A 26,955-nucleotide genomic window follows, 5' to 3' on the forward strand; every position below is an offset into this window, starting at 1 on the left:
ATGGAAGATGTGGAACCACAGAAGGAGTGACCCTTCCCATCACTGCTCCACTGTTACCTCTCATATCAGTTTCCTAAGCTGCCATCACGACTAAGTGGCTTTAAACAACAGATCTTTCTTCTCTCAGAGTTCTAGGCACTAGAATCTGAAATCAAGGCATCAGCAAGGCCATGGTCCCTCTGAGAGTCTTGGTTTACTCCTTCCTTGCCCCTCCCTAGCTTCCACTGGTGGTTGGCAATCCTTAGCATTCCTTGGCTCACTGCTGCATCACTACATTTCTACCTCTGTTGTCACAGATATTCTCCCCGTGTGTGTGTGTCTCTCTCTTTTCCTCTTATTAGGACACCAATTCATATTGGATTAATGGCCCACCCTACTCCAGTACGACCTCATCTTAACTTGATTCTATCTACCATGACATTTTTTATAAGCAGGGTCATTTTCACAGGTACCAAGGGTTAGGATTTGAACATATCTTCTGAAAGAACACAATCCAACCCATAATAGCTCTCTCATCTGTAGACAGTTTATTTTGTTTTTGTTTGGTTTGGGGGTTTTTTGGTCAGTCCTAAAGCTACAATTGTGAAGTTCACTGAAATGATATTCATGCTAATGGGCCAATTCAGAATTACTGTTAACAAAAAGGCAACTATGTCCACTTAACCATGTTTACTTCCCAAGTTCATTAGTGGTTCCATGTGGTGAGAAAATTTTCCCACTCACTGTATCAAATTTAGCACATTTATTTAGTCTGAGTCAATGCCTGAAATACCCTTTCATACATTTAAGCCAATTTTCCCCAAGGTCATGCAGCAAGATAGAAGGCACAGATCTCTCTCCTGTGAGTCAAACACTATAAAATACAGCACTGAATTTGGGTAAAAGGGAGCTAGGTGATGAAATGTGCCTGGAATAATAGAGTTGACTTTGTCTCATGTACCAATTTTTTATGATATTTTATTTTACATATATTTGAATCAGAATCAAGCACTACTGGTCTAGAATGAACTATAATTTAGTATGAATGCCTCTGTAATGAAGTAGATTATTTTTTGAGACTGAATAGCAATCACATTTTCTTTTCAATCACAATTCACAGTATAAAGAGGTACATATTACTTTCTACTAATATCCTTTAAGCAAAATTGTATTTGAAGAATAAAAATGATCACTTTTCCCTTATCATAAAACATCAGCAAGTAACATAAAACATAGCTTTTCCAGTCAGATGTAGTCTTTCAACATTGCTGAATTTTCGGGTCAAATTTTCTCAGCCTAGAATTTTCCTAATATAAATTTAGTTAATTTTGATTTTAAAAAATGTATTCCATCAACTAAAAATGAGCTAATCTAAGCTCTGGTCATATTGCAAGACACAAAGCAACCCATATCAAATTTTTGTTCACGTAGACCAGAAAAATAGCTACCAAATTCGATCTGGCAGAATAAAGTTGTCCCTCAGCATGAAATCGTTAAGAAATATGAGGAGGTTTTTCTAGAATTTTACAATGAGGATGAAATCTTCTCTTTAGAAATAAACATTAAATTGTAAAGAAAACTATAGAGATACAAGTCAAACGTGTGACTAACTACACACAAGCTGTGTAGTGAGGATTCTGCTTAGGGTTCATGTGGAGGCAGGTCCGACTGCATGGGTTGGAAGCCATTGCCTTGGAAGCTGTGAAACAGCTACTGAATCTCTCAGAGTTCTCAGCTGTAAGACAGGAATGATGATAATAGTACCAACGTCCAGGATTTTAATGAATAATAGATGAAATGACTATAAAATCTTTGGCATAGCGCCTAATTGTTATTATTATTAAGAACACAGATCCACACCTGGCAGGTATGGCAAACTGCCTGGTTTCAAATCACAGCTGCTTTGAATTACTGGCACTGAAACCTGGGGCAAGTAACCTAACCTCTATGAGCATCTGATTCTTCAAAAGGGGAAAATAATAGTAAATACGTACTACAAGGATATAAAATAATATACATGAATCACTTATTCCAATGCTGAAATACAATAAGATTTCAGGAAAAATGCATAACTCATATCTTCATGGTGGAATTTAACTTTGCAAATAATAGTTGGCTTTTCATTTATGTGCATTGCAATTTTTGTCATTTAAAAATTATCCTTATTGACACAACATTGTAAACTGACTATACCTCAATAAGAAAAAAAGAAAAAAAATTATCCTTGCAAATATAAAATACAGAATCATTCTATGGCTAGAGGGTCAGAAATGTTTTATTTTTGCAGGTGTGCATAATGCAAGATTGATCTAGACATGGATTTTAGAAGTATATTCACTTCAGAACCATTCTCAGCGCTCCCAAGTAGCCCACAAATAGTTTATTTAAATTTCATTCTTTCCTAATATTTTTAGCTTCAAGGAAAGAAAGTAACATTTCAAATAAGAAGTCTCGACATATAGTCCCACACCAACCAGAAAACAACCCAGTAACATATGCAGCTATACTTAAGTCATTCAATACAAAAAGTATTATCAGGCAGATTCTCAGATTACTTTCTTCCTTGCTGATCATTTTTACAGGAGCCTTCCCAACAGCCACACTTGGTACTGAGATGCTGTTAACATTGGTACCCTTTCAATTTCAGGGTTGTGTCTTATTTCCTAGACTGCTCTATCTAGACTGGCAATAAAGAATGGATCCTCTCCTCCAGGAGGGACTGTCTCATAGCTTTCTTACCAACTAAAAGTAAAGTCTAGATGGGTGCCAACAAAATTCTCCCTGGCCTTCAGGGAAGGAGACTAAAAAGGCTGCTTTCCAAGGGAAACAGCCTGAAATTGATAAGTAATAGAAATGCAAAGGCTGGTGCCTAGACAGGACTTGAGATTCTCCCTTTTGGCAAACACTACTAATGGGTCAACCAAAGCCATTTTCTACCAAATTCTTTGCTGTCTCCCGCTATAGATGTTGTAAAGCTAAATGAATATTCATTCACTTTCCAGATTCTCCAGTACCTAGGGGTGGCCAATAAGGTCTAAGCAGAACTCTGCTAAGGAAGCGTCTCTGAAGCTTTTGCTTTCATGATTACACAAGACACGCACATGCCTGGTATTGCCCCTCCCCTGTCTCCCACCCTTTTTTCTACCTTGAACATGAACATATTTAGCTCAGCAGTAGCATCCTGCAACCATGAATCAATCAACAAACAGGGACCACTGTCTGAGCAGGGATACAACAGTACTCTAATTCTGCAACACTAATACAGAATCAGGCATTTTTCTTCCAAAAGTCAAGGCTAAGGCCTTGAGATCTTCAGCTAGATGAATGAGGTGCTATTAAACTACAAAGGCGGTAACCACAGTGCTAGGCTCAAAAATGATAGCTATAATGGCAACTGAGAGCCAGATGCATGTAATATTCAAAACTAATACCCATATTTATCATAATCAGTCAGAATCAGTACTTCAGAATATTTAGGATAATTATTTGATATATTTTGAGAAAACAGATCTGAAAAGACTTGAGATGTTAAAGTGCTATGAAAATACAAAATAGTTCTTTATTTTACTATATTTCAATTGAGAGAAAAATAAAGACTGTAAATTTTAATAGTAGAAAACTAATAGAACTGAGACAGTGTAAGCAAAATGTTATGCATTTCTTTGATTGAAGCATATATATAAATACAAGTGTGTTAAAAGCAAGAATCCAAGTGAAAAAGTCATAAATTATAATGCTGAAAAAAGTCATGTTCCAAAATAAGTCTTGTTTTCTTAAGCAGTCTGGATAACATTTTACCTTGTGTTCAAACTATCCATGCATGCAATAAATGCAGTTTAGTCAACCTCAAATTATACCCCATTTCTGATCATCTTGTAGAAACTGAACCTGTGTCCATGGAAATGTAGCATTACATTGCAGGGCTCAGTAAAACAAACACTTGGCATTTAAATACATAAGGTACTTTTACATTGTCTCTCACTTTTATTTAAATATTTCCACCTGGAAAAACAGAGGAAAAATACAATACAATATTTCAGAGATTAAATCAGCATAAAAACTTGCCCTGGTCAATCACAGTATTCACCTCTTATTCTATAATTTATTCATAAATTAACAGATACCTTTCGGAGGTTCTTTTCTTGAGCTTGTCCTGCCCACTCCTTAAATTATAATTCACTGATGTAAATGATTTTAATGTTCATGTACTTGAATTTATCACATCTTACGTTATCGTTCCCCATCCTTACAGAAATAGGGATCCTCCTTGTGTTCAAGGCTAATTTTCCCACAATGATCTGCATCTTATTTCCTATCATTTCTTTGTCCCCTTCTTCCAACATTTATTTTTACCTTGTTCTGCACCATCAATCTCTCCCTCTCTACTGGCTCCTCTCTTTAGGGCTATAAATCCATTCAAGTAAAGACGAAACAAAACAAAACAAAACAAAAAACAGGCCACAAACCTGCAAATGTCGTCTGGCTCCCTATAATCTGGTACTTAGGGAACATCCCTTCTCTGCCATGCTCTCCCAAAGAGTGGATTCCACACATCCCATATATACAGCCATTGTGTGCTGGTAACTGTTTAGCAATCAGCTCTCATAAAATAAATAGGTGTGTACGTATATATGTAGGTACATATATGTTTACTATAAATTTTACTGATATAAAGGAGATTTAGCACACAACTTATACATAACAAAATACACAATATTCTTTACTGTAAAAATTCAATATAGCTGTTTCTTATGAAATGCTTTCACTGATATTTACCAAATCTGGTATGTTCTGACATGAATGTTGGTTGATATTTTCTTTTGCTTTAATAAACAAGACAAAAGTGAAGCAACAAATATGTATGTCAAAACTTCTATTGCTCATCAGTAATGGGAGCAACCACTTTATTGGAAGACTATTTCTCAATTTTTTGTGTCATTCACAATGTAATTGCTACTTTCAAGTTTAATCTACATTATTAACAATATCTCTATTACTTGAAGTCTAGAAAAATCAACAAAACAAAATCTCTCATTTGTAACATTTGCCAATTTCTTTGGTGTAAATACTCTGACTAGGGCTAATTTCAAGATACTAAAGCAGAGTCAACAAACAGACTTCAGAATGAAGTGCACTGGCACACCATTATATAGTATATCCACTACTCAGAGACAGACATAAATAAACTTAGGAGCATAAATATTAGCAAAATGTAGTAAATAAGAAGTATGAGTTTTGAATATTTATTATATTTGTTTTTAATATACTTTAATAAATTGTAAGTGCGCAGAATTTAATTTTCAATAATGGCTATGTTCAACAACCAGCTTGCACAATTTCTGAAAATTTAACAATCTGGCTCTCACAAACCAGTGTAAGCCTGCTCCAGTGCACCGCTGCATAAGAAAATATGGCTTATCCACCTGCCTCTCTACTGTACCTGCTCTTGCTACAGCCAACATGGACTTGCAAAGCCATGGAACTTTTGTATACTTATCTTATTTGACTTCTCTGCCACATTCCCAACCCTTTCCATACATCTATCAACTGTTCTGCCATTCTTTTCCAGATATACCTTAGGGCTTTATTCATTCACTCTTCTCCTTCAATGGTCATGCTAGTCTAATCTCAGTCCCCTTTCCTGCTCATTTTGAATACCTAGTCTAGGCAATCTAACGGTTTCAGTTAGCAGCTATTCACCGATGACCCCCAAATCTCTATCACAGACCAGACTGTTCTTCTAAGCTCCAGAATGGGTTGCACACTGCCTTATGAGCTAGGACCCCTTCTTATTTACTTACTGATTAAGTAATCAATGGGTAATTATTTCTTTATGTCTGTCTCTCCCATTAAGCTGTGAGCTTTTGTGACTTTTTTTTCTTGTCCTACCCTCAGAGTCTACCATATTTATCTAGCTCAGAGTAGTTACACAGGTACACAGTTTAGGACTCAATAAAGGCACAAATGAATAACCAATAAGCATTTCAAATTCAACAAGTATAAAACAGAACTCAGTAAATGTACTCCAAAATGTGTTTCTCTCCTGAATCTCGAATGATGCCAATATCCAACCTTGCCCCACTGAGAGAATTCCAGATTTTCCCTTCCCCTTATTCTTCTTATACAGTCTTGCATGACAGTCTACCTCCTCATCTCCTAAGTATCTTTCAAAGCTGTTCCCTTTTCCCCCATCATCACTCCTGCTACCTTAGTTTAGACTCACTCTTGCCTGGACCACTCCAGTAGGCTCCAGGATTCCTTGCTCATGTCTCTCCTACCCGAACTCAACTGCATACAGTGCTACCAAAACAATCTTTTCAAAATTATGATTATGGCAATCTCTGTCTGATAATCTATCCATGGTGTTCTACCACCTAGAGAATAAACTCCAAATGCCATCAGCCAGCACTGAAAAGGCACTTTATGGTCAGGACTCCCTCTGGCTTCCCAGCCTCATCACCTTTCACTTCCCCATGAGAAGCCTACACTCCACTTGCACTCATGTGGCTGCAGCTCCCCACCCTCTTTCCCAACTCTGGGCCTGTGTACATTTACTACTCTCAGTCTGGAATATCCTTTCTCTGTTGTTTACATGGTGGTCAAAGCTCATTGTAAGTATCCTTAATGTTGTGAAGCTATTTTTGACCCCCAAGGCAAACCCCTCCTCCATACTTTCATAACACTCAGATCCTTCTGTGACTATATCCCCTTCCATAATGGTTCTTTTTGAACATTTATTTTCCCCTACTCAACTATGAACCTCTGCCCAAAATCAACTATAATTATCACAGGGACAAGCACATAGTAGGAACTCAGCATTCCTTGAATGACTATAAAATGACAAACCTTTTATTCTGCAGAGAAAACAGACATCCAAGTAGCTGCTGTCCCTTTTAAAACCATTCACCTTGAAACTTATCTCCTTAGTTTAATGACGGTGGCATTACTCCAAGTATTTTTGGAAGGCGACTCTCAGAATTGTCTGGGGAATGTTCTTTAAATTATCTCAAGTCAGGCCAAAAAAACATCATTCTGAACATATCTGAGGCCTAGGAGGAATCATTAGGCAAGTAATACAGTTCTGTTTAGAAAATGAGGAATGAAATATGTAAAAGATCATGTAATGATTGATGTGAGGGGACTGACTAATAAACTGGCTCAGAGGCATACAGAATCTCAAAAAATATTTTGTTATTTATCCTTTATTATAGATTCACAATATTAATGTGGATCCCTAAGTACCAGTAATTTCCTTGATCTACCTTACAAAGCTCTTCAAATTAGCATTTGCCAAAGAATAAACAACGTGAATATGGGGGAGGGCAGTGATTAAAGAAATTTAATACACAGTATTAAACCAAGTCGAAAAGGTTTGCTTACTCCCAGACATTTCAGAGCTATTAATACCTTAATGTGACTCTCCATGGAGTCCATCTATGATCCACAGGGTTTCTTAAATTCTTTTAACTTTATAATATCTTTTTCTTGCAGATGTTGTACAATTAATGTTCAATGTACTTTGGGAAACCTGGTATTGCATGGGACTGGATGTATCTTTCTAGAAATAAGACTTGTAATCTGAAACTACACTGATACCAAAAGCTACAGATGAGGTTACTGAGAATTTATTCTAACTGCTTTATATAATGCACCTCATTTACCTTTACAAAATGTTCTTACAACAATCTTATACTATAGTACTGGGATCCCCAACTTATAGTTAAGGAAAGAAAGGTTAAGAAAACTTAAGTAACCCATCAGACACTACTCAGCTAGTTAGCAAGAGAGATGGAATGTCACCCTGTCCTGGTCAACCTATGTGCCCAAAAGTTTAACCCGGGCACTGAGTGGGTTCTCACCTGCACTGTCTCTTGAACTTAACTCAGTCTCTCCTGGAATGCACTATTCCTTTTTAAATTCCCCATTTCCACATGGCTAGTTCCTACCTATTACTTTAAGGTTCATATTATCCACTTCCCCTGGGATGCCTTCACTACCAACTGGCTAAAAATAACCATTCCCATGGTACCTCATTCCTTTCATGGAACTTATAAATTTACTATCTTATACAAAGTGCACAGAGAGGCCAGTTTCACACAGCTTAAAGAAATAAAGCTTTTGACTGGCTAACAGTTCCCTGATAAGAGCTAAGTTTTTGGCCTAACCGCATTTCTACTGCTTTCTCGGGGTAAATTTGGGTAAATACCGCAATCATAAATATAAACTACTGCTCTAAACATTTCAAAGCATTTTCAGGAATATCATCTCATTTATGTCTCGACTTTGAAAAGAAGAAAATAAGTTATTTTTATAAATGAAGAACCTGAGCTTTAAAAAGCTAAGCACCTCAACAAGTAAATCAGCATATCCCATCACCTTGCACAGTACTCAGCACAGAATCTAATGACTGAGTAAACACCTGAGTTAGGCTAACTTAAAATCTGATACTTTCCACACTTCAGCACTCCTCTCACAGTGGTGCACCATCTCCATATACAGCGGATTCTGCTGATGCCCACCACGTCCCATGGCCATTACTACTCAAATGTATGACCACAGACTTCCAACTGCCAACACTTCTATTTTTTGCCTCAGGGTTTTCACTGGACCTGCACAGCAGGCTGGAAGTAGCCCTCCACTAAGGAGTTCTATAGTTTAATACCCAGCTCCCTCGCCTCTTGGATAGAGAATTCTATGAGTTGCTTTCTACAATTTCCCCAGAAGAATTAAGCGTCAGTCGCCCAAAACTGTACCTGGCTGAACACATACCCTGTGCTAACTGCCTTCCCTACTCCTGCTGATGAGTTCCCTGCCTCCTAAATAAGCTATCTGCTGCCAAACCTTTGTCTCGGGGTATAAGAAATGAGACACTATGGGATAGGGAAGAATTTCTAGTTTTAGAAAACAAAAGTAAAAAAGTAAGGGATCATTTATAAATAATTAAGTATAATCACATTTTTCAAAGAGGAAACATTAACCAGCCACTATTTTCCACTGCATAGCGAAAAAAATCCAAAGTGGGAGTAATGTTAGTACACAAATTTTAACTTATGAATTTTCTGATATGAAAAGGAAAAGTACAGAAAACACTTTAAAAATCTGTTGGGGAAAGTGCCATTTTAATACCCCCTTTAGGCCTTAAATCTAACACCTTCCTCAGGTACAAAGGTTAAAAAAAAGTGAAAATTCTCACATTTTAAAAATTCTACTCTTTTTGAAATAGCTCTTTAAAGAGTGTGCATGTGTGCTTGTGGGGGAGTTGTGGGGAGACAAAATATTTGGGAAGAGGGGAAAGAGAATATTTGGGAAGGGGAGAGAGAGAGAAGAGGAGATCTGGTTGTGTTTTAATGACAGAATCTTTAAATGGTCCTCAAATACAAGCTATCTCTCCCATATGCCTACATTTGATGTCACTGAGGCTGTCCACTAATTTATTCAAATTTTGCCAAATACTTTCTATGAAGAATGACTAGGATTTACTTGTTTAGGTAGAAAAATGAGAGAGACAGAGCAATGTCCAAGGAGTCGTCGTGAAGATGGGGAGACAGAAAAATAAAGAGTTATCATTCAGGGTGACAATAGTGCCCAGTGTATCTGGGGATCACGAAAGAGATGCTCCTAGTCTACACTGGATGGGTTCAGAGTGGGCAGCAAAGCTGGATTAGACCCTGACATGATGTTTGCTTTAAAATATGGTTCCCCATACCCAGCCCATCATATTTTATTTAATTAAAATTAAAAACTATAAAACATGAACACTTACATGCACACTGAAATTGAAGGACTTTCTTTCTAGATTTTCTGATTGCAACATTTGGAAAAACTCATCCAAGTTAATCTGTTTTCATTTTATAGGGTGCTCCTGCTTGGCTCTGGAGAATCTACCTAATCCTCCTCTTAAGTAATCCAGCACTGGTATTTAAGAAGAAATTCGAGAGGTGGAGAGATCTACACTAAAACTTGAAGGAAAATTAGGAATTCTTTAGAGGGCAGAGGGAGGGAAGAGTAGGTAGGATTCTCTGGTGGAAACATGTCAATGGACAACACTGAGCGGTAGCATGGAACCCTTAGAGCAGTTAGGAGATTAGTACACTAGGAGAGAGGCACAGGTAAGCCATGTGGGAAAACTAAAGTACCAGGAAATGAGACTGGAGAGACTAGCAGAAGTCAGATCTCTTAGGTTCTTTAGGTTTTTTTTTGTTTTTTTTATTTTGAGATATAATTCACATAACATAAAATCCACAATTTACACTTTACAACTCATTGATTTTTTAGTATATTCACAAAATTTGTAACCATCAGCCCTATCTAACCCCACAACATTTTCATCACCCCAAAAAAGAAACCCATATACATTTGCAGTCACATCCCATTTTCCTTCCTGTCAGCCCCTGGCAATCACTACTCTGTTTTTGTCACTGGATATTTCACATAAATTAAATTACACAATATATAACCTTATAAAGAGCCTTACAAGTCTGGCTTCTTTCACTTGGCATAATGTTTCCAAGGTTCATCCATGTAGTAGCAAGAAACAGTACTTCATTCTTTTTCTTATGGCCCATTGTGTGAATATTCCACATTTATCTATTCATTGGTTGGTGGATAATTGGGTTGTTTCCACTCTTCTGGCTATTATAAGTAGTCATGAACATTCATGTACAAATTTTTGTCTAGAAATATGTCCTTTGGACATATAACTTGGAGTGGAATTGCTGAGTAATATGGTGACTTTATGTTTAACTTTTTGAGGAAGTGCTAGTCTGTTTCCCAAAGTGGCAGTGCCATTTTACATTCACATCAATGCTAAGGAATCTAAAGTCATTTAGAAGTCAGGTGAGCTACTCAAAGTCTTAAGGCTGGATAGTCACACTAACATTTTAATTTTAGAAAGGTCACTCTAGCATCAGTGTGGAAGATGAGTCAAGGATTTGGATAAGAAAGGGGCATAGAAGCCTGTTACGATTCTACTGCAAGTAAGCCAGTGAGACAACAAGATAGTCTATTTAGGATAGCAGTAGTAGGGATGAAAAGGAGGAACTGGAATTTAAAAGGAAGGGAAAGAAAAGTGAAATCACTTTCAGAAAAGATTAATTTAAAACTTAAATTACCCAGTAAGATAAGTATCATAAACTTAAATGCCTAAAAGATCAGATAAGTAATGAAAATAAATGAAACATACAAGATGTAAGCAATAGGGAGTGGTGGGGGCTATAACAAAGAAGAAAGAATACATTCAATCTAAAGGAAGCAACCACCTCCAACCACCTAACACTACAGGAAATGTAGGTTCAGTGTTGTCAGAAATTCTCCTTGGTCAAAAGAAGCCAAAATCTGGATTTCATGTTAAATAACCTGATTTTTAAATACTGCCAATTAATACAATATTTCTTTAAATTCTGTGCAATATCAATAAAACACACCTACAAGCTGCCAATCTGTGATCTCCCTAACACAGAGTAAAAGGAACAGTGAGCCAAGAATCAGAATATGCCCACAAGAAAGGGGTGGATTAAAGAAGAAACCATGAAGGTGACCAAGGAAAGAGCAGAAGCAGAGAAGGAAACTGTGATGGGGTGACATCCCAGAGGATCAGGGATCATAGATTCCAAGAAAGAGAGTAGTAAAAAGACACAGGGAGCCATTTCACACCGGGGACTGAAAAGCAGACTCTGGGATTCAACAACTATGAAATACAGAATACGGGAAAATGGAAAAAATATTTAGTGACTTTGAGCAAAGTACAATGCTGAATAATTTAGCTTTCTCTCTCTTCCCAAACCTTGTTTTCTTCAAAAGTCAGCACAAGGATTACATCCCTTAGATCTTTATTTAAGGTTCTCAGAGAAGAGCCAGATGGGTTTAATTGTATTGTCCTCTTCAGTTGACAAATATTGAACTATTCCACTTTTTTTTAATGAGCTCCTTTGAAGAAGTTTAGATCTCTATGATGCCTGACCACGTGAGCCTTTCAAGCTTACAGCTTCAACTATTAACATGTCTTATAAACAAACAGAAAAAAAAATCGTAGGGTCAATGTATACGGCTTGCCTGTGTGTGACAGAGACATAAGATAACAGCGGCTTAAACAACCTAGAAGTTTCTTTCTCACTCACATGAAACTCAAGCTGTTACAGCAGTTCTGCTTCAAGAAGTCATCATCACTGTCCCAGGTCTTTTTATAAAAAACCTTGTTACTCTACAATCCTTAGAGTGCTGGCCTCTTTATCAAGGTCTAAAAGAGTAAACAACGACCTCCACATTCCAGCAAGTGAGAAGGGAAAGGAGAGAGCACCCTCACCCTTTAATGGGAACCAGGAAGTTACACAAATCACTTCTGCTTATGTCATATGACCAGAACTATATGCCACATGGCATAATTCCTAGCTGCAGAGGATGCTGAGAAATGTTATCTTTATTCTTTCTGTAGGGGGTCTGTCCCCAGTGAAAATTCAGTCACTCCATGTCTGAGGATGATGGAGAAAGGGGATACTGTGAGACAGCTAGTGGTTTCCACCACAGTGGTATTCAATTTTTTAAGATTCTGTTCTTAAAATTCTATAAATAATTTATATTTTGGTTCAGTTTTACAAGAGAATATAAATCTGTCCTAACCTTTATGCTTAAATATTGGAAACATAGCAATGTAACATTGCCACAATTTTGGCTTCATCGTGCTGGTATTTATGACAGTGCTGAAGAAGTTAAAGTTAATTTTAATCTGTTCTTACAAAATTATTTTCCTAAGAATTCTAAAGCAACTCTAGTCTTCTTGCCATGCTTAACAACTAGCTTTCAAAAGACTACATTAAAAACTCAAATTAAAAAAAAAATCATTGACATATTCCTACAGCATATGGAACTATACTACCTCAAAGATTTCTTTTAAATTAACACAGTCAATTGTGCCCTTACTGCCAGAAAACTCTTGAAGTAACAAGTATGCACTATAGCAAGATGTGCTCCTGAATTTTGACACCTTATTCTCATATTAGTTCACAGTACTATATTTTATCAAATACTAGAGAAAAATAAAAATAAAATGGTTCACCCATACATAGTTCACTACTGCTTGATATGTGACCATTCTAAAGGTCTACCCATGAACTACAGAATCTCCTAAATAAATAAAAAGAGGAACTCCAGAAAAAGTGATATAATTTAAAAGACAGTAATTTACTGGCTGTTTTATGATGATTCAGATCTACAAATTCAGGAGTATATTATTTAAAAGCCATTTGGCTTTAATCCTTCTTAAGAAAACAACCAATAAAAACATGAAGTTTCCCTATGGTAGCATCTTTTATCCATTTAAAAGTATGTAAATTATTATGTTTAACAAAATTAACATCTTAATTTATGACTGCAATACTGAAACAGTTGATCTGATAACCAAGAGAGCTACAAAGTGGCAAAGACCAGTAACACTACTGTACAGCATGGATACACTGGACAAAGGGATGATTCACGTCCCAGGCAAGACAGAGCAGGACAGAGAGAGATTTCATCACACTGTTCACAATGGCATGCAGTTTAAAACTTGTAAATTGTTCATTTCTGGAATTTCCCACTTAATAATTTTGAAGCATGGCTGACCATGGTAACTAAAATCACAGAAAGTGAAACTGTGGATTAGGAGGTATTATTGTATTTTATAATTAAAATTAAATAAAAGTAAATTCAGGCTCTCGGCCTCACTACCTACATTTCAAGTGCTCAAAAGTCACATGTGCCTAGTGGCTATGATACTAAAAAACACACAGAATATTTCCATCATAACAGAAAATTCTATTGAGCAGCGCTGTTCTATACAGCTATTAGAGATGCCTTGTATGTGAAAGATGAAATCTAAAAGACACAGGCGTGCACACACACATACACACACAAAGCCAACAACTCTCACTCATTCTTTCTTTAAGAATGTTTATGGAACACTTCTCATGTGAGAGTCACTGCGTTAGGAATTTACAGTCCGCAGATTAAAACAAAACAATTTTAATCTCTGCCCTCAAGGAGCTCACAAATGCAGCAGGAAATAACAACATATGAATACTCGGTCAATCAGCAAACATTTTTAGGTGCCAACTGTCAGAAATGCACTTAGTGCTGTGGAAGAAAAGGAGTAATCAAGTTCTGTCGGCCTTCAAGGAGCTTACAATCTAGTTAATGACACAAAATACAGAGTAAGATGTAAAATGTTTTAAGTGCCAATTAACATTTGAGACTATGTACTTGAAACTAAAATCCATGAGTTTGATGTGGAATTATATTTTTTCCATTTTGGGTTTTCACTGGAATGATAATCTAAAAAAAAACAAGATACTTATATTCAAATAAATTTCTGAACAAGCGTCTTAAAACTAAATACCATCAACAAATTTTTATTCCGGCGTTTGCTGCTGGTGTTCTCAATCATGCATGTACTAGGTGAAGACCAACTAACATACAGTTTGCTAAATAAATAAAGTGTGATTAGAAAAAAGGGTGAGGATTAACTGAGTCATTATAAACACATGGTAGCAGAGGCATCCAAAAGTACCTGCACTAGAGTGGTTAAAATCATCATCGTGTTGAGAGTAAAGGCAACGCATAAATCCTGTCTCTGTGTAGTTACTACACAATCTGTTCTCCAGTCCTGCAGTCTTTGGGTATGGCTTACACATTTGATTTAGAATTCAATTACTTCACAATGCTAATCACATCTTTAAGAGAACAAAAAGACATTATCGAGTTCTCAGGGGATACCTCGTTAAAACTTACATTTGGAGACTATTTACTGGTAGAGTTTTCATCATGCATGAAGTCCGATTACCCTGAACCAAAAAAGCCTTGAAGTTAATTTTAATCTAGTTTTTAAAAGAATACTTTCTGCATTTATATTAATATAAAATACAGAAACAGATTAAATAAGAACAGAATACGAGACTACATCTTCATACTCAAACCCAATGCTGGCAATGTAATTTCAATAATACAGTATCATTTGTAACATAATTCAGTGTTGTCCTTTTTAATTTTGATTCTGTTGTTCACATTTAATATTTTCTCATTGGTTTTGGATTTATAATTTATGAAATCTACAAGTAAAAGTGTTTGTATTTTATGTTCCTACTTACTTCAGTGAAATGTTTAATAAGGATAACAGGTTCACACTGTGCAGACCAGTAGTCTTAGCTAAAATCAGACCATTCTTCCTACAGCATTTTATTTAAGGAGAGTGCTCATTAGAAAGTCAAACTTTCTCTTCCCTCCTTTCTATCTAGACATGTCTAGTGGACCACAGAGGAACTGAAAAGAAACCACAAATACATATGGAAATCAGGCCATATATTAAGTATACTACATTTCAAAAGTATTCAGGAACCCTCCTACACGGTTGGTGGGAATGCAGTTTGGTGCAGCCATTGTGGAAAACAGCATGGAGATTCCTCAAAAGACAGGAATACACTTACCATATGACCCAGGAATCCCACTCCTGGGCATATATCCAGAAGGAACCCTAATTCAAAAAGACACCTGCACCCCAATGTTCATAGCAGCACTGTTTACGATAGCCAAGACATGGAAACAGCCTAAATGTCCATCAACGGATGACTGGATAAAGAAGATGTGGTATATTTATACAATGGAATAGTATTCAGTCATAAAAATCACAATATAATGCCATTTGCAGCAACATGGATGTCCCTGGAGAATGTCATTCTAAGTGAAGTTAGCCAGAAAGAGAAAGAAAAATACCATATGATATCACTCACATGTGGAATAAAAAAAAAAAGACAAATGAACTTAAATATAAAACAGAAACAGACTGACAGACAGAGTACAAACTTGTGGTTGCCGAGGGGAGGGGGGTAGGAAGGGACAGACTGGGAGTTTGAGATTTATAGATACTGACAAGTATATACAGAATAGATAAACAAGTTTATACTGTATAGCACAGGGAAATATATTCAAGATCTTGTAGTAGCTCATGGTGGAAAAGAATATGAAAACGAATATATGTATATTCATGTATAATTGGAAAACTGTGCTGTACATCAGAATTTGACACAACATTGTAAACTGACTATAACTCAGTTTTAAAAAAGTGAAAAGACACAGTTCTGGGTAATAAAAGACAAATTCCTTAAAGAGTTTACTCATACAGTAGCCTTTTTATTATGGACTTTTTTCAATCAATTAATTCTAAAATTCAACTGATAAGCCTGTGTGAACCACTGCCATAGTCCTACATTACTTCAGGAATTCAGAGAACAAGATCATGGTGAGCTGCCAAAATCTGAGGAAGCATCACAAAAGAGGAGGGATATAAGGTGGGTCTAGAGGAAAAAGAAAGCAGAGAAGGTGCAGTTTCTTAAGCAAAACCCCAGAGAAGGAAAGTCTAATTTTGGCTAGAAGATGGACATGATAGTTCTGGAAGTAGTAGGTTGAAAAAATATAGTGTGAATGCTAGGCTGACAGTAACCTTTGCTATTGAGTACTCTTTCAATTGCAAGGGGCAGAAATTCAACTTATGGATAATTTATTGCTCACATAAGATAATCTCAGAAAAATCAGTGGCAGAATGGCCTCAAAAATGACAGGATACAGGAAATCAAAAACTCTCTTAATGTCTGTTTCCTCCACACCATGCGCATGAGTGCGCGCGCGCGCACACACACACACACACACACACACACATACGCATGTGTTTTCTTTACATATCAGGCTGGCTGTTCTGTTCCCATCATCTAAGATCTAAAACACTTGCTGGCTCCAAGCTTAGGGCCTAAAACCTTAAAACCATAAGGCAGGGAGTGGCAAGAGTTAAAAATATAAAGGTAATAAAGATAGGCTAGGTCCAGTCTATCAGAGACTCTAGGTGCCATGCTAAGGAGTTTTGGCCTTTAGAGTCAAACCTAGCCTACCCTAAGTCAGAAAATCTAAAACCTGTATGAAGAACTAAGTATATTTCAAGAATTCCTGAGCTGTACCTATAGCCTGCTCTGGATGAGGTTACTGTGGTTGACCATAATCAGGTTGACAGTGGCTCACAATTCCCCTCTTTGAGAACAGTCCTATTTTAGAAGGGCAGGCACCTGAGCTAGGATGGGACCATCCCAATACTTTGTCTAACTGGCCACAGATGAGCGGTTCATAGGTATACACTCAACCTAACACAATCCAATCAGAGTGCTGCTTTGGGGTGTTCAGTTTTAAATGTTTACATTTTGACTCAAATACCCAAGGAAATCTTACCGTCTTCCTCATACCGTGCTGGAACATAGGGTACAACTCAAAATTCACAGAAAACAGATGAGTCCCACGCTGAGCTTGTATTTTTCAGGAGAACAGCAAGGGGATCTGGGCCAATGATTCCGATCAATGGAACTAGATCCATTTAAAGAAGAGATTTAAGTACATAAAACAGAAGAAAAAAAGGTAGAATATCTATGAATAGAATTCAGAAGCACCACAGAGTAGAAAGGGGAACTGAGTAATAGAAGAACAAAGGAGGAGTGTCTCAATAGACTTTTCAAGTAGATCAAAACAGTCGCATCGACTGAAAAAGCTATAGAAAGAACCCTATGGCCAAAAAGGCAATGAGAATTCATAATGTTTCCTGATTGAATTTAATAGTAGAAATCTACATATAAGGGAGAAAAGAGATACAGAGCTTTTGATTTCTGCCAAAATGATAAGTAGAAATAAAAATACACAGCCTGCACTCCACATTCTTACTTTCATATTGAAGCAAGACCTATAATCTGTGCTTCCTGCTGGGAAAAGAAAAGAAGGCATGATACAGCACACTCTCTCACTCCTCTCTTTAACCCTCATCTTCCAGTATCCAGTTCTCTCAAGATGAATGAAGGAATCCAAGAGCAATTGTAGAGTTTGACATTCACTTCAATGGAAAAAACAAGCTTTCCCCCAGGAAACCTCACTTACATGTGAGTATGGAATGTGTATTACAAGACTGAGTTTTGAAATCATATCTAGATTAAAATCCTGGTGCCATTCTTACCTGAATGACCCTTAGCAATTTAGCTTTTCAAAGTCTCCATTTACTTGTGGGGAGAGGGGAGATGGAACTAGGGAAACTTGAACTCATTTGCCAGATGTGAGATGTAGGTTAGATAAAATCATTCCTACAAAGTGTTGGAGTATGCACTATGCTCAAAAGACCCCCACTCCCCTATATAACACCCCATAGTCACTGGGCCACAGACATACAGTGGATCTGAGATGGTCTCTGACTCGGTTCCATCCTGTAAAATAAGAAGAGCCCACACTGTGGGCCTCCAAATCACAGGGCTGGTTCCCTACAAGGATTGGTGGGCCAACTCTCCTAAAAATCATTCATACATGGAATTTTTTAGAGACCAATTAAGTCAATTCCTAGGCTAACATACATGCTAATGATTCATCTTTTTAAAGGCTTCTACTCCTTTCTTATCACCACCATTCCCAAATGTGGCCTTATCACTATCATTCTTCTAAATCACAGAAGGGTTTTCTTTCTAAGGAGCTGCAGAACCGTAGCTACTTTCCAATTCAATGACATCTCCAGATGGTCATCATCTCTATCCTGGTCAAAAACATCAACATTTCATTAAGCAATTATTCACTCATATTTTTCTCTTTCTTTCTTTAGCAGTGAACACATTATTTTTGGCCATGAACAACTGAACCCCACTATTATACATGGAGAATCCTCTCTCTTATGAAAGAGCACACTTTCTATTATAGAAGCTGATGTGCCAACAGTGACAACAATGCTATCTCACAGAATCAGTTCTGCAGAGTGATTCTGAGCATTGTTCTGATTGAGTGGCTTTTAAGCCAGGTTGACTGTCTATTCCAGTGATTCTACGAACTAGTCTATAAGGCAGACACGTGCTGAGATGACCTCTAATGAGTCAAGTTCTTGCACAGTCCTCTCCCCGTAAGTTTGGGTAGAAGATGTGACTTGCTTCTAACCAAAAGAATATGGCAAAGGTGATGGATGTCACTCCCTTGATTTTATTATGTTACCTGGAAAAGGTGATGTCCAGTCATTCCCACATGTTATGTCATACTAGAGCAAGATATTCTTCTTTGTTGGCTTTGAAAAGTAAGCTGCCATGTCCTATGTCATGACAGGGTCACTCATGTCTGTGAGAGGGTCCCATGGGAAAAAGCCAGCAGGCAGCCTCTAAGAGCTATGAATGGACTCTGACTAATAGCCAGCAAGAAATGGAGACCTCAGTCCTATAACCACAAGGAGATAAATTCTGCAACCAACATAGGAAAGTTTGGAAGCAGATCTTTTCCCAGTGAGCCTGTGATAACACTGCAGCACTGACCAACACCTGGTGGGATCTCTGAACAGAGGATCCAGCTGAGCCATGTGTACACTCCTGAGCAATGAAACTGAGATCATAAATGTTTTTCAAGCTGCTAAATTTGTGGTAATGTGTTACAAAGCAATAGAACACAAATCAAGTCAATATCCTCTAACAAATTTATTTAATGCTTAAATTAACTAAAGTTAGTTTAAATAACTTGCTACCAAATATCTTCAATGATATCTGAGTGATCCAAATCTCATTCTTCCTCTAGTGGCCACTGCAAATTCGACTCATCACCATTTCATTCAACTAGACTAATCCACATCCATCTCCTTATCACAGGTTCTGTAGAAATGGAAAGAAAGTACCATTTCCAGCAACCTCAATTCTTCTCAATCTCATTAGCAGCATTCTGCACTCTCTCTGGTGCAGCAAAGAGTATAAAGAATGGGAGTTTTCCTCTCTTTGGGGCTCTAAACAGAATTTGTTATAGCAAGCAGCAAACTACACTTGAACAGTCAGCTTTTTTGTAAATATTTCACATTTTTAAATAATATGAATGAGCTCTTATAAACCATACATTTCAGGAAAAGAACAGCTTTATATATATATAAACCTTAGAGTCGAGAGTTCCTGGTACTGTCTGCTTATTCAAAAATGCTGAAAGTACTTTCACTAGACACATGTGAGTTTGCATAAGATTACATATCACTATTTTCTATGAAATTGCAGTGGTTTTTTTCTGCATCCTGAATAATGTACTCCACTTTTGAATCTAATAATACCGAAAATCTTTCACTTTGGCTCTTACATATGGGCAACAACTCTGAAAAATTCTGGCAAAATTTAAAGGAGAAGGGCTTGGGGAGAATGAAGAAAAAGTCATAAGAATACTTTCTCTACAGAAGAACAAGTTGCTATTCTCTTTGTTTAAGTCTGATTTATCAGGATGAGAGGTCTACATGGATAGAAATGACTAGATAATTGCATAAACTCTCTGTTCACTTTGACTTCTATAAATTCATATAAAGTAACAGAGCTAACAAGAAAAAGTAGATGTCCCATCACTCAAAACAATATGATCCCTACTTGATACCGGCTGCCTCTAGAGTGGAAAGTCCACTATTGTCCGCTGTCAATACTCTCTTCAAAAATCACGTTCTGAGTTCTTTCGCCAGGAGCCTGATGATTCTCAAGCTTGACAATCGTGCTGATAAACTTCAAAGCAGCTCTAACCAGTATGCAGTTTGATAAGGTGGGGCCAGTGGGGGCAAAGAAATGTGTGGAATAGGAACTGATTGCAAGAATGGATACCCCTCAGAGGTGGTATGATTAACACCAGCTATTAGAATTACGGTTCTCCCCCACCAGCAGGCAAGAGTAAGGGCCCATTCCTTTAAGACTATATTGACTACATAAATCTGACCTGTGTATCTACAAAGTAAAGCATTTTAAAAAATCTAGGAATGCATAAATTTATGCAAATGTCATACCATGGACATGGGAGCAGCTTACTATTGTGAATAGGATACAGGACATATAGATGTTATCCTCGGCTTCACAGTGATTCACTAGTGTGTGACCTTGGGTCTCTCAGTGTATCTGCTGCATCCTTTCAAAAGTGAGAACAGTATGTCTTCTTACCTATCTCTTAAATGTTTTGAAGAATCACCAAGAAAGGTAGGATTTATAATAATAAGCTAGAAAACAATGCTACATATCTTTGGACATGTGTAATAAAAATTAAGTATGATGTCTTTGTTGAAGGGAAAGGGCTTCAAAGTATAAAAGCCCCACCAACTTAAACATTCATATAAATTACATTAAAAAAATTAAAAAATACTGAAGCAAAAATAAAAAGCCATATTTGGATGTAATAACAAAAAATGTCCATAACTACAATATTTCACTAATGAGAAAGTACAGATGCTATATACAGAAGGATTTTAAGATGTCCATATGCTTCTCAAATGACTCTCCTTGTTAGCTATTTCTCTATATCTCTATTTAAGAATAACCTACACCTTCCCCACTGAGCGGGTGTAAATTACCATGTAATATGTTGTAATATTCAAACAAATTAAAAATAGAAGTAACTCTAACAAAAAGAAATGAAAGCTATATAGCCCTAAAACATTCTTTGATACAGATATTAATATAAATCTCAACTATATGTAACACTAAAATTAGTTAATTAAAAAGGATATCTCATCTGTTGGCTTTATGATTTAAAACTCCTTAAAACCCAAATATATTCCAACTATACCCCAACTATACGCAATAAGTATTTATATATGATGGCAGTAACTTCATAAAGGAACTCTGTCTACAATAATAATGGGCATAAAACACTCAATCATAACAGTCTGTGACAATGTATAAAATTACACTTTTAATTTCAGAAAGGCCATTATTATTTTTACAGAAGATAGCAGCTTAAAATGCCAAACACTCTCTAGCCAAACACTCTTTGGTCAGCCCAATAGGCAGAAACAACTGCAGAAGGAGAGAAATTGGAAGACTGAGGAAAAAAACAAAAAACAAAAACAAAAAAGCCTCATCTCCCTCCTAGCCATAAACTGGTACTTAATTTAAAACTCTTAACTTCCTTCTGCACAACCTTATATGCATCTAGCCATGTCCATTATGTAGCGAAGATGACCAATTCAGGAGGAGAACCAGGAAAGCATCTCTCCCTCTAGCTGGCAGGCTGATATCAAAGGTCAGATTCAAGATCCCTACTCTACACGCACCTGTTTGTGACTGAAGCATATAGGGAAAACATTCACTTTTCCCCACACAGAGAATGGCAAAGCTCAAGAAAATGCTTCTCTTCTTGAGACTTGCCTCATTCAAACAAAATGAATGAAAATAAACTACAAGGAAGTTTCACAACTGATGGGATTATCTGTCCTTTTAAAAATATAATATTCTTATTAAGCACTTTAAATAAAAATGCTTTCCAGAAGGTCTGTCAGTGATTTGGTGTTTGAGTAATTAAATTGGTCCAAACTGGAACAGTGGTTTAAAAGGAAAAGGAGGATTAATTATCTGTGGTAAAAAGTAAATATATTAAACAACAAATTTTCAGTCACTATAATTTCCATAATAAACATCCAAAGTACCAAAGAGTAGTTCAAAACATATCCTTTCCAAACATGATATTTTAATTGTCCTCATTTACCAACTGCAACTTATTCTGTGCTGTTATTAATTACAGGATTAAAAAGATTTCTAGAGCATCAGAAAATAACATCTAGACCTTTTCAAATGTCAAAAACATTTTCTTTCCAAATAATTTAAATTATTTTTCTCTAATATAGTTTCTCTATGAACTTATCGCCTTTTCCTAGATTTCAATAATGCCTGCAAGATTTGAAAACATGACTGTACTCCAAATACCTGTCATTCCTAAATCTTACCCTTCATGAGAAATCTCAGCACACCACGAGTATTTAGTTGTATAAGCCTTGTTATAGCATTTGAGGGGGGAAAAATAACTCTTCACTTTCTTTTCCGGTTGAAGTTAAACTTTTTAAACCCTTCTTACCCCACTCCCACATTTTACATACACACACGCCCAATCTACAAGTATAATGGGATCTGTGTGAACAGATCCATTCCTCACAGATTTCAAAATGTTATCATTATTTAAACTAAAAGTTTCTTTTAGGATATTACACACACCTCCCGGGCAGGGAAACAAACGCGACAGATCCTCCTGAAATTAGAGCACAGGAGACTGACTGGAGAATTTCCAACTCCACATCCCTGGAACCGCGTCCCCAGCTCCCCGCCGCAGCCGCCTTTCCTCCGAACCTCCGTCCCCTCCAAGCACACGGCGGACGCTCAGGCCTCTGACCCCAGCACCTCTCCCTGCGGTCCAGTGGGCGACGGCTTCAAAGCCAAACAAACGCCCCCCGCCAGGCACTGAGGGAACGCCCCCGTCCCCCGCTCCCGCTAGTCCCCACTGTGACACCCTCGGGGGCGTTTAATTAACCAGTTTACCTCCAGAAGTTTACGGTTCAGCACTCTCCTTCCACTAGCCAAGGAACTGCTTTATCTCCCATCCCCCAGGCCCGGGAACTTTTCTCAAAACCTAGGATTCTGAGGTATGGACTTGGAACTGAAGTCCCCAACGAAACATGAAAGGTACCCCCACCAAGTATCGCTCCCCTCAAGCAACACGTTAGCACTACAAACTTTTCATTCATAACTCAACTCCAACATAAACTGTGGGGGGAGGGGGTGCGGTGTCAACCACGCCTCGCCTCAGCGAGCCTAGCACACACAGGTCAGGGTCTGCACCAAAAGGATCACCTGGCACCGAACTTAGGACAAAGGCGCCCTTAAACCCACCAACCTCTGGGTTGCGAGATGCCAAGCAAGCTGTGCCGGGGTCCGGACTGGGATGCTGTTAACCTGGGAGCCCGAGTGGGGAATACAGCGGCGCACCCAGAGGACGCTTGGTCCCCCATTCCCAGGGCTTTCCCCGGGAACCAGCCGGCGACCGGGCTGCGGTGCCACTCACCTCCGCCCGCTCCCGCTGAGGCTGTTGCGCCCTCCTTCGCCCCACGCCGGCGACCCCCTAACTTCTCCCCCTTCTCCAAACAGCCATCTTTCGCAGAGAAGAGAACGGCGAGGCCGAAGCAAAGGGGGGACTGAAAGTTGACTCGGGGACCGCCGCGGCTCCGCTAGCAGGGACTTACCGGCCGCGGCAGGCGCCTGAGGAGACGGCGGCGGCGAGGGCAGCGGGCGCGGCGGGGCCGGCTGGGTGCGCGCTACGCGTTGTGCGGGACGCGCCACCACAGCGGCCGCCGCGCGGGAGGGGGGAGCTCGGGAGGGCGGCCGCGCGGCTGCGAGCTGCAAGCTGAGCGGGTGGCGGCGCGCGGAGGATTTGCTAAAAATAGCAACTCTTTGGGAGGGGGGTATGGGGAGGAGGTGGGAGGGAGACGGAGAGGCCGGGCCGGGAGCCCCGGAGCGGCGGAGGCTGGGCGGGGCCGGGTGTGAAGGGAGGCAGGACCCGCGACGAGAGCACGGACCGGGCGCTGGAGACCCGCAGGCCCGGGGGTAGCGGGGAGTGCGGGGACACCTGGACAGGCGGCCGAGGCACGGGGAAGGACGTGCCGGGGGCAGGAGGACCCAGAGAGCCGCCTGGGGTGGAGCGAAGGGGAGCTCGGGGCTGGACCAGCGATTGTTCCCCCGGGAAGGACCGGGATCCTGAGAGGACTTGGGATTTCTGAAGCGGAACACGCCCACGCGAGGAGCAAGGTGCGGGCCGGGCGGCCACGGTTCACGCTCCTCCTGCCCGGCCCCTCGGCAGCCCGGGGCCGAGGACCGTGAGGAGAAGCCCCGCCGCTCAGGTGCGCGCCACGCAGCGCCCGAGGCTCCGCGGCGTCTTTTTTCTGAGAAAGGAGAGGGGGTGGGGGGAGGGGGGCCTGTACCTGGAGCGTCCCCACAGACGATAGGAGTTTAAAGGACCACTCAAGGGAATTTTAAAAAGAAAATGCTACATTGGAGTTTTTTAAGGACCAAATAGGAAACGCGAGGAAATATGGTAACTGCTATTGGGAATATAAATGAGGTTTGTCGCGTTTTAAGCCTGAACAGAGAGCACCATCCGCTCTGAAACCAATCCTGACAGAAAGGATGTGGAGTTGGTAGGTCCCAGAACTGACCAGGTGATCCCCTTCGGCCGTTAGTATTTTCACACTGTAGACTTTTTTTTAACGTCTGTAACTTATTCCGTACTAATGTGACTAATACCTATAGCATCCTTTATAAAGCATAGACTGAAAAATGAAAAAAAAATTTCTAAACATACTTGTCCCGTGTTAACATTGCTCACTGGAAAAGGCTAATATTTTTGGTGTACACTGTATATAATTTGACCCTCAAACGAGTTAAAACTAGTGTTTCTATATGTACATTTATGTTTTCCTCTACCTCATCTAAGACACATCTGGTGCGTGGATTAAACAGACCTAAAGAACAAGAGAGACCCAACCTACTGCCCTTATTTTCAGAGGAAACTTGGATCTAGAAGAGTGTGATTTGACCAAGGCCTGCCTCACAGTCGCAGGATTCAGTTTAAACCCTAGGATTAAAGCCTAACTACCAATGCCATAAGACCAGGGTAACTCTGAGAAATTTAGTGGTGCGATGCCTGTAATTGGGTTTATTTATTTATTTATATTTGGAGGAGGTACTGGGGATAGAACCCAGGACCTTGTGCATGCTAAGTATGCACTCTACCACTATGAGCTATACCCTCCCCTCATAGTTCAACATTCATAGTGGAATGAAGGCATATTGTGGTTTAAATTTAACCCTCACTTTGCTCCAGTCACACTGCAAGCGTGGTCAGCTACCTTTAAATAAAAAAGTCGTAGTCCTAAGGCCTTAGCTGCTAGAGCTTCTCTGGCTTAACCTTCTGTCTACACTATTTAGCGTGGTGAATCTTAGTAATAGGCTCTTAGTGGTGAAATCTGTTGTGTTCACTAAAATATTTTAGAGAAACTCCTCATTTTCATGTGAACTAGGTGTAAGCAGGTATAAAATCTAGTGTTCTTTCACCTTTTACCTTCCAAAATGGAGTCCTTTCTGAAATGGTCGCCTCCAACCTTTTTTGGTGTGGGAAGGGAGGGATGATAGTTCTTGTTTGCCTACTACTGACTCAAAGGGAAACAATTATCTTTTGTCTCTATTGTCTCAAGAAAACCTTTCATGTGAAGTGGGTTTCTTGAACAACAAAGAAAACACCTTTTTTGAAGGACAAAAAAAGACATATTGCTGGGATTTCACTAGATATTTTTGTAATAAAGATGTATCTCGTGGAACTGACCTTGTTTTCACCTTTTAGGGAGGTGGTACAGGGTGTAGTTAATCTTCACTTATCTCTATTTATGTCTACCATATCTACGTCATTTTACATCAGGGAGCTGAATTCCTTATCATTGTCTTTGATATTTGAATGATGACTTTGAGCAAGACACATGCTGGGTGCTACTGGAGATTCAAATATTTTAAGAGATGGTTTAGTAGAAAAGATTATAGTTTTTCTTTTAAGTCCTAATGGCTCTCCTGTTCCAGCCTAAATTACAGCATTTATGACACTATATTGTAATTTTTTTCTGGTTTTTACTCTCTCCTCAACTGAGCAGTGGGAAAACATAGATAAGCCATTCATATTTTTTGTTGTTTTTTCTAATGAACTATTTTAGAACAGTTTTAGATTTTCAGAAAAATTGAGAAGATAGTGTAGAGTTTCCCCATATATGCACTTAATTTCCTGTTATTAACACATATTTGTACTTATTACAATTAGTGACCTAATGTTGATACATTATTATTAACTGAAGCCCATAGTTTATTCATATTTCCTTAGTTTTAACTTAATGCCCTATTTCTGTTTCAGGATCCTTTCTAGGGATCCCACATTCTATTTAGTGATCATGTCTCTTAAGGTTCCTCTTGTCTGTGACAGTGTCTCAAGCTTTCCTTGTTTTTCATGACCACAACAGTTTTTCAGGAATAATGATCAGGTATATTGTAGGATGCCCCTCTTTTGGAATTTGTCTGACATTTTTTTCTCATGATGAGGTTGAGTTCAAGGATTTGGGAGGAAGACTGTAGAGGTAAAGTGCCTTTCCAGCACGTCATA

The 26,955-nt window shown here is 38.7% G+C and overlaps 2 long non-coding RNA genes across 4 annotated transcripts in view; one reads left to right on the forward strand and one right to left on the reverse strand.

The window, feature by feature from the left end:
• Window positions 1-24,127, reverse strand: part of LOC140697417 (uncharacterized) — a 131,280-nt gene extending 107,153 nt beyond the window's left edge. Inside the window, exon 1 of one of the 3 annotated variants that reach the window (XR_012074438.1) lies at window positions 24,002-24,127. This is a non-coding gene — a long non-coding RNA (uncharacterized lncRNA). The other 2 variants (XR_012074437.1, XR_012074439.1) reach the window with 2 other exon arrangements.
• Window positions 24,128-24,287: 160 nt separating this feature from the next.
• LOC107034310 (uncharacterized) overlaps window positions 24,288-26,955 on the forward strand; it is a 44,105-nt gene continuing 41,437 nt past the window's right edge. The window contains exon 1 of the long non-coding RNA XR_001459842.3: window positions 24,288-24,655. This is a non-coding gene — a long non-coding RNA (uncharacterized lncRNA). The remainder of the gene's footprint in view (window positions 24,656-26,955) is intronic.

The sequence above is a fragment of the Vicugna pacos genome, chromosome 7 (genome assembly GCF_048564905.1).
Source record: "Vicugna pacos chromosome 7, VicPac4, whole genome shotgun sequence".
In the NCBI taxonomy this organism is placed as follows: domain Eukaryota; kingdom Metazoa; phylum Chordata; class Mammalia; order Artiodactyla; family Camelidae; genus Vicugna; species Vicugna pacos.